Source organism: Schistocerca serialis, chromosome 7, assembly GCF_023864345.2.
Source record: "Schistocerca serialis cubense isolate TAMUIC-IGC-003099 chromosome 7, iqSchSeri2.2, whole genome shotgun sequence".
Lineage (NCBI taxonomy): Eukaryota > Metazoa > Arthropoda > Insecta > Orthoptera > Acrididae > Schistocerca > Schistocerca serialis.
In genome coordinates this window covers 205404922-205417070 of record NC_064644.1, presented here as the reverse complement: position 1 = coordinate 205417070, position 12149 = coordinate 205404922, and positions in this window count along the sequence as shown.

Sequence of the window (12149 nt, the reverse complement as noted above, 5' to 3'; positions counted from 1 at the left end):
CCGGTAGTGGGGCTAGCGTGCTCCCGCTGCTCCATGCTCGCGCCTTGCTGCTCACAGCTTGCTCCGCGAGCACGTATATTGTGAAGCCCTGCTGTAACATAACGGAACACGGTTTTTAAACATCATGGCTTCCCTAATGTTTATGCAGTACATTCTGTTTGGTTCTTAACTACTACGCAAACCTCATCCCGCTATAGAGAGATTTATAAAAACACTATTCCATATTCTGGGAGATAGTAACATGGACGAAAAGAACAAATTATCCCAGTTTTGGACTTGTTCATCTTCGCTACTGTGAAACAGATCTCTTTTAGTGGTAGAGCTCTTTGCTGTTCCGTGGGTAGAGCATGTAGTAAACATTTGATAGCGTTGTTGCTGTAAAATCGTAGTCACAGTTCCGGATAAGTGCAGCGCATAAATTAGCTCTAGTTAAACCAGATTGTGTTGTGAAGAGAGTGCTTTATTCCCTAAGACTTCGGACAGCAGCGTGCCTTACTATGAAAGAAAACCATGCTGAATATCTCTTTCAGCGATGGCTCAAAGGTGCGGGTCGCATGTAACAGCAAGTAGTTTGTATTAGAATCTCAGTTGTTTCATAATTCTCATTTGTTTACTTGTTTGCTTACAAAATTCTGTAGGTCGTTCGGAACAACAAAGATGCAGCAGTTGAAGAGATGTGTTTCACTGCAGCGGAAACGAACAAGTGCACATAGTTCTTTAGGTAGGCCTTTTGAGAGCCCACTTTTACTGGACATTTTTCTTGTTTTAGTCCATACTACCACTTCTAAAAACTCGTTGGTGAAAAAGTCGACCATGAATTAATCGACAGAATTTTTTGCGAGGAAACTCCCTTCCCATTGATTATCTATACACAGAATTAGAAGCAACACACGGAGCTTTCGCACATGAAAATCCTAATTTTCCCAGAAACGTTTTCCGATGAAGTGATGCCTTCAAAAGGATAAAGGCCACTGAAAATTACACTCCGATGCATCCACCGGTCTCTGTCATTCACGATCATTTACATGACAGGCGTGGTATTCCTATGGATGTTGACCCATGTAGGCTTCCCAGGCAATGATAATGTTGATACATTATTTAAGGAAAACTCCATACTGGACAAGCCACTAATGTAACTCAAGAAGTGAGTGTATGCACCTCAGACGCTATACCATATAGAAATGGAAGGAGAATGATGAACGTCCAACCCCACGAATTTCATGTGATAAAAGGCTCCACGACAGTGGCGCTCAATTAAGAAGGAGGCTGCATGATATGTAGTGTGCAAAGAGGGATTCAGAGTACTAATCATGCAGCCATCTTTGAACATTTTCTCTCTCTTCACTTATCGAACTTCGTTAATGTCTTGCATCAAAAACAATATCAAGAATTGGTAGAACGAAGGTTTCGTAAGTGTCCACTATCGTGACTGAAGAAGAATTTCTTATGACTCTAAGGAATTTCTTATGACTCTTGTAAGAAATTATCGACTATCTCTGAGTCGAACAAAAACATATTTTTTCGTCTTAATACTTAATATTGTTTCGCTAGATTGCTGACGAAATAATACTTTCTGAAACAACGCTGCACATACAAGGGTTGAATAAAAATATGGAAACACGAAAAGCACATTACCATATATAACATGGTGTAGGGACCCGTTGGCGCTCAACACAACTCCTAGTCGTTTCGGAATGGAAAAATACAGGAGCCTGTACGATTACACCATACTTCCTGCCAAACTGCGGCAAATTCACGTAACGATGATGGTGGTGGATAGCAAGACGCATCCATCTCTCCAAAGTAGGCCACGAAGACTCAGTATACTGAGATGTTGTGACCATGGTACCCAGGGGAACACGACAATTTATCGTCGTGCTCACAAAACCCATCCTGGACGATGCGAGCTGTGTGAATAAGGACCCCGTCGTGTTGAAACACAGCATTACCATTTGGGAACAAATATTCTACTATGTGATGGAACTGATCAGCCAAAATGATCGTTTAATGCTTCACAGTAATACGACCTTGCAGAGTAATCCATGGGGCCCACGGAATACCACGATATGGCTCTCCGGATCGTCACCTGCAGTGTTTCACTCTTGGGATGTGAATTTAGCCAGGAAGCATAACCAGTGCAAAGTAAGGCTTATCCAACCAAACGACTTTTTTCGATTACTCCATAGTCAAGCTTTCATGGCTTCAGCACCACGTTTTCCCGTTAAGGACATTTGTGTCACTGATGAGTGCTTTTGGAGTTCCAACTTGCCCTGGAATTCCCTGCTTATGGAGTTGACTTAGTGTTGTTTTGCTGTTGAGACGGTTCGCGTCCGCGAGCGTGACGTTCAATTCTGCAGTGGCTTTTGCAGCCGTATTGCTCTTATTTTTCGGTGACATTCGGTCACGATCACTCACCATACGCATTCGTCTAAGTCTTGGCTAAGTGAATGATGTTTTTTCGCTTTCACTGTGTGTGGCGTAATTCTTGGATACAGTGTATCTTGAAACACCAACACTTGGTCACGGAAGCAACAACCACCCTAGTACCAACACTTTCTCCAGTTTAGAATTCAGTTATTTGCAACTTCATGCACTCACATCTACACAGGACGTTGTTCTGAACACTACTGACCCTTTCAACTAGTTCAGACAATTACACAGATACCGCTTGTGGTCAAATACAAATGCAATCCGTCTAGGCTTTGCTAACGTCTCGATTTGTGTTCAGTCATGCATATCTCTCAGTGTTTCCTTACATTTTACAGCTCCAGTATATGTTAACGTAAGTATTTTCAAACTGCCTGTTCTGTTTCCACTTTCAAAAGTGTTTGCTCCTCTGTTACGTGAGTATACAAAACATGATGCAACAGGTGTGTCTCTTGTTCATGTTAATCGTAAGGAAGAACCCATCCTAAGGAATGCGCCTCTCAGATGAATACTTTGAAAGGGGCTACTACCTTGTACTGTAACCTAAGAACTGTCGTAGCGCAACATAACATTAAAGGGGCATTTAACATGATTTAAATCGAAATAAACTGCAATCACGATCTTCTAACTGTTGCAGCACAGGCTATCAGTGGAAGTGCATCCTTTCTAATAGGAAAGATTCGCTCTATGCAGATGTACCTGTACACGATATGCTGTAATACTTAACGAATGGAAACTACATAACTTGAAACCAAAGTCTGTACGGAATCTTTGCAGCACGTGTCTTGAAGATCACTGCGACTAGCACTGACCTTACTTAGTTGAAAATGGCATACCAGTAAAGAAACTAGTGTGGCTGCTGAAGACAGTTTCTAGAAATGTTAATTTTTCTGAAAGCAGTTCAACTGAAATACTGCAATGCGCTCATGGTGTTGGTACGAACAACCCTTAAACGAGCACATGTCCCAGTTAAGATTAGAGACCGAAGGAAAGAGAAATGATTACGTGACGAAAAGAATTAATGAGTGAATTGAATTTAAAACCAGTTGTTAATGAGAAATTAAACTCAGAAGCTCATGAGTAACACCTACAAATGACCGCTTACGGACCACCTTCCTGTACATAATCTGACATTTAAAAAAGTCGGAACAGTGACACAGTATTTTTGATAACGTGCGCAGTATTATTTAAAAAGTGGGAATGTAATGCACCAAATGCCAGATGTGATTGGATGACTTGATGAAAAATAGATACTGTTCCTCAAGTTTTCTAACAAAGAGGCGAATCCTACAATGAATTATCATACCTAACAAGAATATACAATTTCAAAAGAACGTACCGGAACTGAACATGAAAAATCATGTGACATAGAAGTATACCAATACAACGTGAGCAATCAACTGATTCACCAATAACCCTGGATGGCATAGCTTGAACTTGGTATCTCAATACCACTAATCAAATGTTTACATCTTCCATGTCGCCGTCAGGGAGAACGATGTTCATATCGCCAGACAGAAGTTGAAGAATAGAAAAGAAAACAGAATAGAGGGCCGGCAGACCACACTGCCAAACCGGGCTCAAAACACCGACTCCGTGCAATATGTTTGGCTAGGTAGATTACACGTTGAAAATGCTGACGCAAGACACGATTTACGTTTCTCAACCAAAGATAAGGTTAAAGTAACAGACGAAGACATTGAATAGAGGCTCTGTGAATCATATCAATGCTTTCCAATTCCCGTATTGTCACATAACCACATAACATGAGAAGTTATAAAGACTAATGCATCATTACCTTTCTGAGAAATTGCTAGTGGTCGTATGTAATTAGTTAGCTGCCACAGGCAATGGATGAAATTTCTTAGAAAAGGTTGGCCCTGATGGCTCAATCACACAACAATATATAATTAAAACAGGGAGACCATCTGATTACTAAATGAAACAGGATTCTAAATCAAACCAATTTATTTTAATAGTTCTGCTGTTTGAATACGTGAATATAAATTTGACCAGGAGATATAACTGAAGTTCAGAAATGTCGAGAAAATAGAATAAATATTTTGGGTATTAGAATAGGTCCGCAGGTTTGGCAATATAAGAAGGTAATGCGAATATGTGAGGTTGTCATCTAACAAATGAGCTGTGAAAGTACAAATTCACTGTGCCTTCTAAGTGAATGTGTGATTATGTCGAAAGAACTATTAACTAGATTACGCCTTCTACATTAGATGTTAAATTGCCAATGAGCCTTCACATTACAAGGATCACTCATATCATTGTCCCTATTTGCCTAATGATCCGTATGTTGTTTTTGTTGTCTTCAGTCTCAAGACTGGTTTGATGCAGATCTCCAAGATCTCCATGCTACTCTATCCTGTGCAAGCCTCTTCATCTGAGAGTAACAATTGAAACCTATATCTTTCTGAGTCTGATTACTGTATTCACCCTATGATCTCCCCCTACGGTTTTTACGCTCCCCACCCCCCTAAACTTCACTCCAGTACTAAATTGGTGATCCCTTGATGCCTCAGAATGTATCCTACTAAACGATCCCTTCTGCTACTCAAGATGTGCCACAAATTTCTTTTCTCTCTAATTCTACTCATTACCCCCTCATTAGTTACGTGATCTACCCGTCTAATATTCAACATTCTTCTCTAACACCACATTTCAAAAGCTTCTATTCTTTTCTTGTCTAAACTGTTTATTGTCCACGTTTCACTTCCATACATGGCTATGCTCCATACACTTTCAGAAATGACTTCCTGACACTTAAATCTATACTCGATGTTAACAAATATATCTTCTTCCGAAACACTTTTCTTGCCATTGCCAGTCCACATTTTATATCCTGTTCGCTTCGACCAACTTCAGCTATGTTACTTCTCAAATAGTAAAACTCATCTGCTGTTATTATGTGTCTCGTTTCCTATTCTAATTCCCTCTGCATCACCTGATTTAATTCGGCTATATTCCATTATCCTCGTTTTGCTTTTGTTTATGTTCACCTCATATGCTCCTTTCAAGACACTGTCCATTCCGTATAACTGTTCTTCCAAGTCCTTTGCTGTCTCTGACAACATTACACCAAACCTCAAAGTTTTAATTTCTTCTCTCTAGACTTAAATTCCTACTCCAAATTTTTCTGTTGTTTCCGTTACTACTTGCTCAATATACAGATTGAATAAAATCGGGGTTAGGCTACAACCCGGTCTCACTCTCTTCTCAACCAATGCTTCCTTTTCGCGCCCCTCGACTTACCTCACCAAATTCCGCAAGTCGTTGAGCAGGGGACTATTGTGTCTTGATCTGCTGTTGACTGCTGTTGGTGGAGGGTATGTCCTTCCGCGTTCCCCGCAGGAAAAGAAGAAGCCTTCATCCATTGCCGACGAGATGGCTGCACTATAATCCGACCAATGGTGCGGTTGATAATTAAAGCAATACTTTCCGAGTTAGCAACAGTTTTACAGTGTGGGCATCCAGAAGAACGCAGTTCTTATACAAACTGTCTGGCAACCGCTCTCTCTAGTTGAGCTTCCTCGGCAGCCAATATGCTGGGATCCACGATTGGATTTTCTAGAAGCTAGCGTTCTGTTGCCTCCTTCAGGATTTTCTTAGCCTTGTTCTGTCACTGACAACTACATTCCACTACCACCGTGGCCCTATCTTTCTCTCAAACAGCTGCTGCCTCCTTCGCTCTTTCTTTACCACAACCAAAATCAACTATATTCCAGTATTTATTAATTTTTTCGTCTTTTTTCACTGCCACTGTCTCCTTCTCTCTTAGCACAAACAAGCGCAAATATGACCGCGTGCCAAAATTTTATACGTACTGATGAAGGTGGAATGATGGAGCTTTTCAGTCAGAGTCTTTTAAACAGAAACATACCCGCCTATTTCTGTGTTCCAGTAGAACATTTTTCCGTTGGTTCGCTTATTTTTTTTTTACCTGCCACAACTCATATGAAAAGAACTTTATGGATTACTAAAATTTCGTTTACTTAGGCGAAATTGATACAACGGAAAACTAATTTTATACCTCGGATCGGCTTTTACGTAGAGAAGAATGCCGCATGTGCTTCAGTACTAAACATAAGGTTCCCAGAAACCTTCTGATCATAATGGAAACACTTTACAGCATATTGCTCCGTGCTAAGTCACTTTAGAAATTACGTTTGCGCCTCACACGGGATTTTACTTGATTATTGTACGCGTAACAGCAAGGAAACTTTGAACTTATGAATCTCGAAAACGGATAAAGATATCAAGAAACTTTTCAAGGTTGTACGAGATACACATTTTAGGATTATTTTGCAAACATTTAACCCATTTACTGTGCGTAGCCATTCGGAATCCATTGTTCGGTTTCGGTACAAAAAAATGGTAAAGAAAAACATATTTGGTGTTTTCTAGGTAACCGCCAATGCACTGATGGTGCATCCATAAGCCCCCACCGTAGGCCACATCAAATACAAAGTGAACCAAACGAGTTGTTCCATTTGCTTGAGCAGGAGGAAGTGCGTAAAATTCATTCTTTAACCATGTACCGTAGGACACTGACGCTAAAACGATCCTTCAGTTGGCTATAGAAAGGGTCCCTCCATCTAAAACACTTGACCCCATCTTTCTGTCACTAATGTAACCTGAGGTAGGAGCCCGGAAGATTCCCGTTTTCTTCGCAGCGTTTTGGGACACACTAGGTAGCGCATGCTGTCGCTGGTGTACCTATACCACTAAGGGCCTCCATTAGCACTTTGTGTATTCACTCCTTCACTGCAAGATTGCAAAGTGGGAAGCCTAAGAAGCATTCGGTAACTCACCGACGTATTATGGTTTTGTATTTCGACGTAACTGTCATCAAGGAGTGTGACTGAATGAAATATTAAAGCCGGCCGTTATCACCAACGGTTCTAGGCGCTTCAGTCCGGAACCGCGCTGCTACTACGGTCGCAGATTTGAATCCTGCCTCGGGCATGGATGTGATTTCCTTAGGTTAGTTAGATTTAAGTAGTTCTAAGTCTAGGGGACTGATGGCCTCCGATGTTAAGTCCCACAGTGCTTGGAGCCATTTGATCTGAAGTATTAAAATGTTTATTTTACACCACAAACTATTGTCAAGCCACAACCATTAAAACAATGAAGTTTTTAAGAGGTAACTATAACTAGTGTCGACTCACTGAGTCCTCATTTTCAAATGAAGCAAAGGCAGCAGAAATGGGTCACAAGACGTAATGAGAATTTTTGGTTGATTCGTCATTTCACACCTTGAAGCAGTGTAGATAAAAACTGCATAGGGATGAAAGATATCATACACTGTGTGAGAAAAAGTATTCGGACGCTCCCAAAAACGTACTTCTTTCATATTAGGTGCATTGTGCTGGCACCTAATGTCAAGTACTCCATATCAGCGACCTCAGTAGTCATTAGACATCGTGAGACGAAATGAAAAATATTGAGGAATGTCGTGGAGTCTAAGACTTATCCTTATTTTTGGCCTTCGTTGTACAATTTCTTTTCCTTTATCCTGTAAGGAATTAATCAAAAAATAACATTAGTTAATTAATGATCAAATAACGTCATATTTGTTGGTACCTAAGTACAAAATTCTGAAATAGACTCTTTTAAAAAAACTTTTTGATTTCGCTGATCAAAAATGTTTCAACCGGCCGGCCGCTTCTAAGGCAGGAATTCAGTGGTCCCAACATTTCTCTATGGAATGTACTAAAGAAACTTTATAACTCCGTGCTTCTCTTAAATTTGTGGCCACTTTTTCCGGATTCTGGCCCAATGTGCGACAGAGGCTTCAGACGAAGCTCTAGCTTTTAGCTTGACGGAGACGTGTAAGGAGCTGAAGATGAGCAAAGCATGTGTTAAGAGTGTCAGGAATGCTGTGTGTATCTGGTACGCGCTGATGAAATTGTTTCTAGAAGGAGATTGTTAGACGAAGGCATGATATTGACCACTGAGGGAACAGAAAATAACGATTTTAAAATTTGTTGGGGTTGCCTTGTATGTTGGCTGCACTGACTCATTAACAGATCTTCCATGGGTTTCCCCTGCCAGTGGTGCCACAATACCATCAGTGTCTACGAGGCGTCGCAGTATATCCGGGTTTTCTGTCTCTACTCCCCCCCCCCCCCCCCTTCCCCTCTCAACCCAGTCGGAACGCCGGCGGTGGACCGCAGCCGATGCTTCTCCGTTGCCGTCTTCTTCTTATCACGCTCGGAGCGGAAGAAACATTGCCCCGCGTTGGAGATCTAATTTCCATCTTGTCTGCTGTCGCAATGCGGCTGAATAATGTATTCTTTCTCCGGGAACGAGGAAAAGATTTCGACTACATCGGCCCCATTTCTTTTCCAGCTCAGAAGCCGCGGTGTCTAGCTCTTTTCGAGAAAAATTCCCGCAGATTAACTTTTTTTTCATTTCCTTTGATATTACCCAAAAACGCCTGTGCTGATTTGTCGACTTGCATTCAGGGATATCTCGCAAAGAAAAATCTGTTCACCACAAATATTTTTGTAATTTACATGCACAAGCATAGAGGTTTTGAGACGAGAAAGTGATAAGACAGTAAACCATTCTTACGTTGTCCGTAAAATAAGTAAGAGCAAAAAATTTAGGTCTAAAGCGACTTAATGCAAATTCTTTGCCGAAATCGGAGCGGAGTCTTAAATCACCTGGAGAGATGTTGGACAGGACACAGTCCGGTCTTTGCCTGAAGCTATTTGGGCAAAGAACAGTTTTTGGCGTGTATGATAGTTCCAATCCCTTGACTGAGTGGCCAGCACAGCGCTCACTGGCCGTGTTCGATTGTTGGTACTGCCACGTTTTTTTTTAATTTTTTTTTTTTTTTGCGGGTTTCAGCTCAGCCCAGTGAAGCCAGCTCAGTAGCTACTGGAATGGGCAGCAGTGGCACCCGGTCTGCTAACCGGACAACAGCAAAGAGAGCGGTATGCTGATCTCAACCCCTTCATACCGAATCTTGATGACGTCGTTGGCTAATGATGACACGACCACCTGTCGGCCCCCATTCACCCGCCTGTAGCAAGAATGGCAGTGCTTTCCTTCCTTTCCCGTATGGAGGTAGCCAACAAGTTAAAGACGATAGCATTATATGGAGATAGCTAACAAATTAGACATGACAGCGTCATATTTTCAAACCTGTGACGAGACAGATTTGTTACCCAGATTCGAGACAGAGCTTCAGCCGTCCTATAAACAGGACTTTTCATTTACTAACAGTGCAATTACTACAAAGCACAAAATCTGTAACAGTTCATAACATTTCATTCTCACAATGCTGCCGAGCGAGATGGCGTTGGGCTACTTGGCTCGATTCTTATTTCAGGCAAATGGGGTTCGAATCATAATTACGTATTCTGAATTAGGTTTTCCACTGTTTTCTTTAAGACTGTTAAGGCAGATGTTGGGGAAGATTTTTGAAAAGAGCATTGCTGGGTTCCTACCTCATCCCACTGCAACCCGAAGTCGTGATACTGTAATGGTTTCGACTCGCCGCGACGTTAGTCTTCAGTCTTCGTTCTTTTACTCTCATGTGAGGTTGTGACTGTTTGTCACGTCCCCACGACAATTTGGAATCTGCGCCATCGTGTCACCTTGTTTGTGTCCGCTGTATTCTACGGATGTTTGACGTCCTATGTAAGCGTGTTGCCGGCCGATGTGGACGAGCAGTTCTAGGTGCTACAGTCTGGAACCACGGGACCCCTACGGTCGCAGGTTCGAATCCTGCCTCGGGCATGGATGTGTGTGATGTCCTTAGGTTAGTTAGGTTTAAGTAGTTCTAAGTTCTAGGAGACTGATGACCCCAGAAGTTAAGTCCCATAGTGCTCAGAGCCATTTGAACCATTTTGTAAGCGCGTTGCGATATTGTGGCGCTAGTACCGTCCGCTGTGGCCGCGAGGTTTGGTGGTGTGATACACGCTAGGGCCGGCTCTCAATTCCTGACCGCCCTCGTTTCCAAGCACAGCGCTGGGTAGGGGCACTACTGCAACGAGGCAGAGTTGCTGTTGGGCAAGGGTGTGGATATTGATGGTTCGCCTATAGCCTGGGGATAAGCTCAGCGGTCTAATGTTACTAAGCACTTAGTTTGAGTCCTGTTTTTCTCTCTGTTCCTGGTTATGACACTGGCCAGACTTACGTAATTTGTAGCCAAGAGTTGCCCGTGGACTAGGGGTAGCGCCTTTTATTAGAAGTGAAACGTTTGCATTCCCGGATTCGGAATATGCCATTGCTTAAATTTTAATTACGAGTATATCAGCACTGACGGCCCAAGAACGGCATAAGAAGTCACCCTCATTCTGTCAACGCTCTTCTTAAAGGGGACGGAGGAACGGTCAGTTTCAGGACTTTCTCTTGTCCTTGGGGTGGGAAACTGCTCCTCACGGCGAAAGAAACAGCAGTGATCAACGGCATGAGGATACAGAAGGCAAAGGAAACCACTGCAATAAAAACACATAACGTGTATCCACAGGACACATGGCCTGTAGCAGAAAAAGTTTCATGTTCATCTCACTGTTGGCGAAAGATTCCGGAATAGTCCCCCTTTGGATCTCCGGGAGGGACTGCCAAAGGGGGGGGGGGGGTGACCATGAGAAAAAGATTGAATAACGAACGAAAGTATAGCGTCCTACGAGTCGGGGCGTGGAATGTCAGAAACTTGAATACGGTAGGAAAGCAAGAAAATCTGAAAACGGAAATGCAGAATCTCGTCTTGACCCAGTGGGTATCAGTGAAGTGGAATGCAGAGAAGTCATAGATTTATAGTCAGATGAGTATAGAGAAAAATCAACAGCAGCAAAAATGCAATAACAGGAGTAGGATTCGTTATGAATTGGTGGGTAGAGCAGAGAGTGTGTCATTGTGAACAGTTCAATAATACAGTTGTTCTTATCAGAATCGACAGGGAACAAACACCGACAACGACAGTTCAGGTGTATATGCCGACGTCGCTAGTACGTAAAGTATGCAACAGTATGTAAAGAGAGACGAAAATATAATAGCTATGGGGGACTAGAATGCGGGTGTAGGGGAAGGAGTAGAAGAGAATGTTACAGGGGAATATGGACTTGGGACAAGGAATGAGAGAGGAGGACTAATTGAGTTCTGTCACAAATTTTAGCTAGTAATAGCGAATTATCTGTTCAAGAATCACAAGAAGAGGAGGTATACTTGAAAAAGGCCGGGTGATACGTGAATATTTCATCTAGATTACATGATAGTCAGAAAGAAATTTCAAGATCTGATACTGGATTGTAAGGCGTACCCAGGACCATATGTAGACTCAGAACACAATGTAGTAGTGATGAAGAGTAGGCTGAAGAATCAATCAATACGCCAAGAAGTGGGATAGGGAAGTACTGAAAGATGACGAGATATGCTTGAAGTGCTCTAATGCTGTAGATACAGCAATGAGGAACAGATCAGTCTGCAGCGCACTTGAAGAAGAATTGACATCTCTAAAAAGGGCAATCACAGAAGTTGAAAAGAAAAATATAGGTACAAACAAGGTAACTGCGAAGAAATCATGGGTAAAGAAGGAGTACTGCAGTTGATCGATGAAAGAATGAAAGAAGAAAGTACAAAAATGTTGAGGGAAATTCAGGAATACAGAAATACAAGTCGCTGAGGAATGAAATAAATAGGAAATGCAAGGGAGCTAAGACGAAATGGCTACGTGAAAATTGTGAGAAAACCGAGAA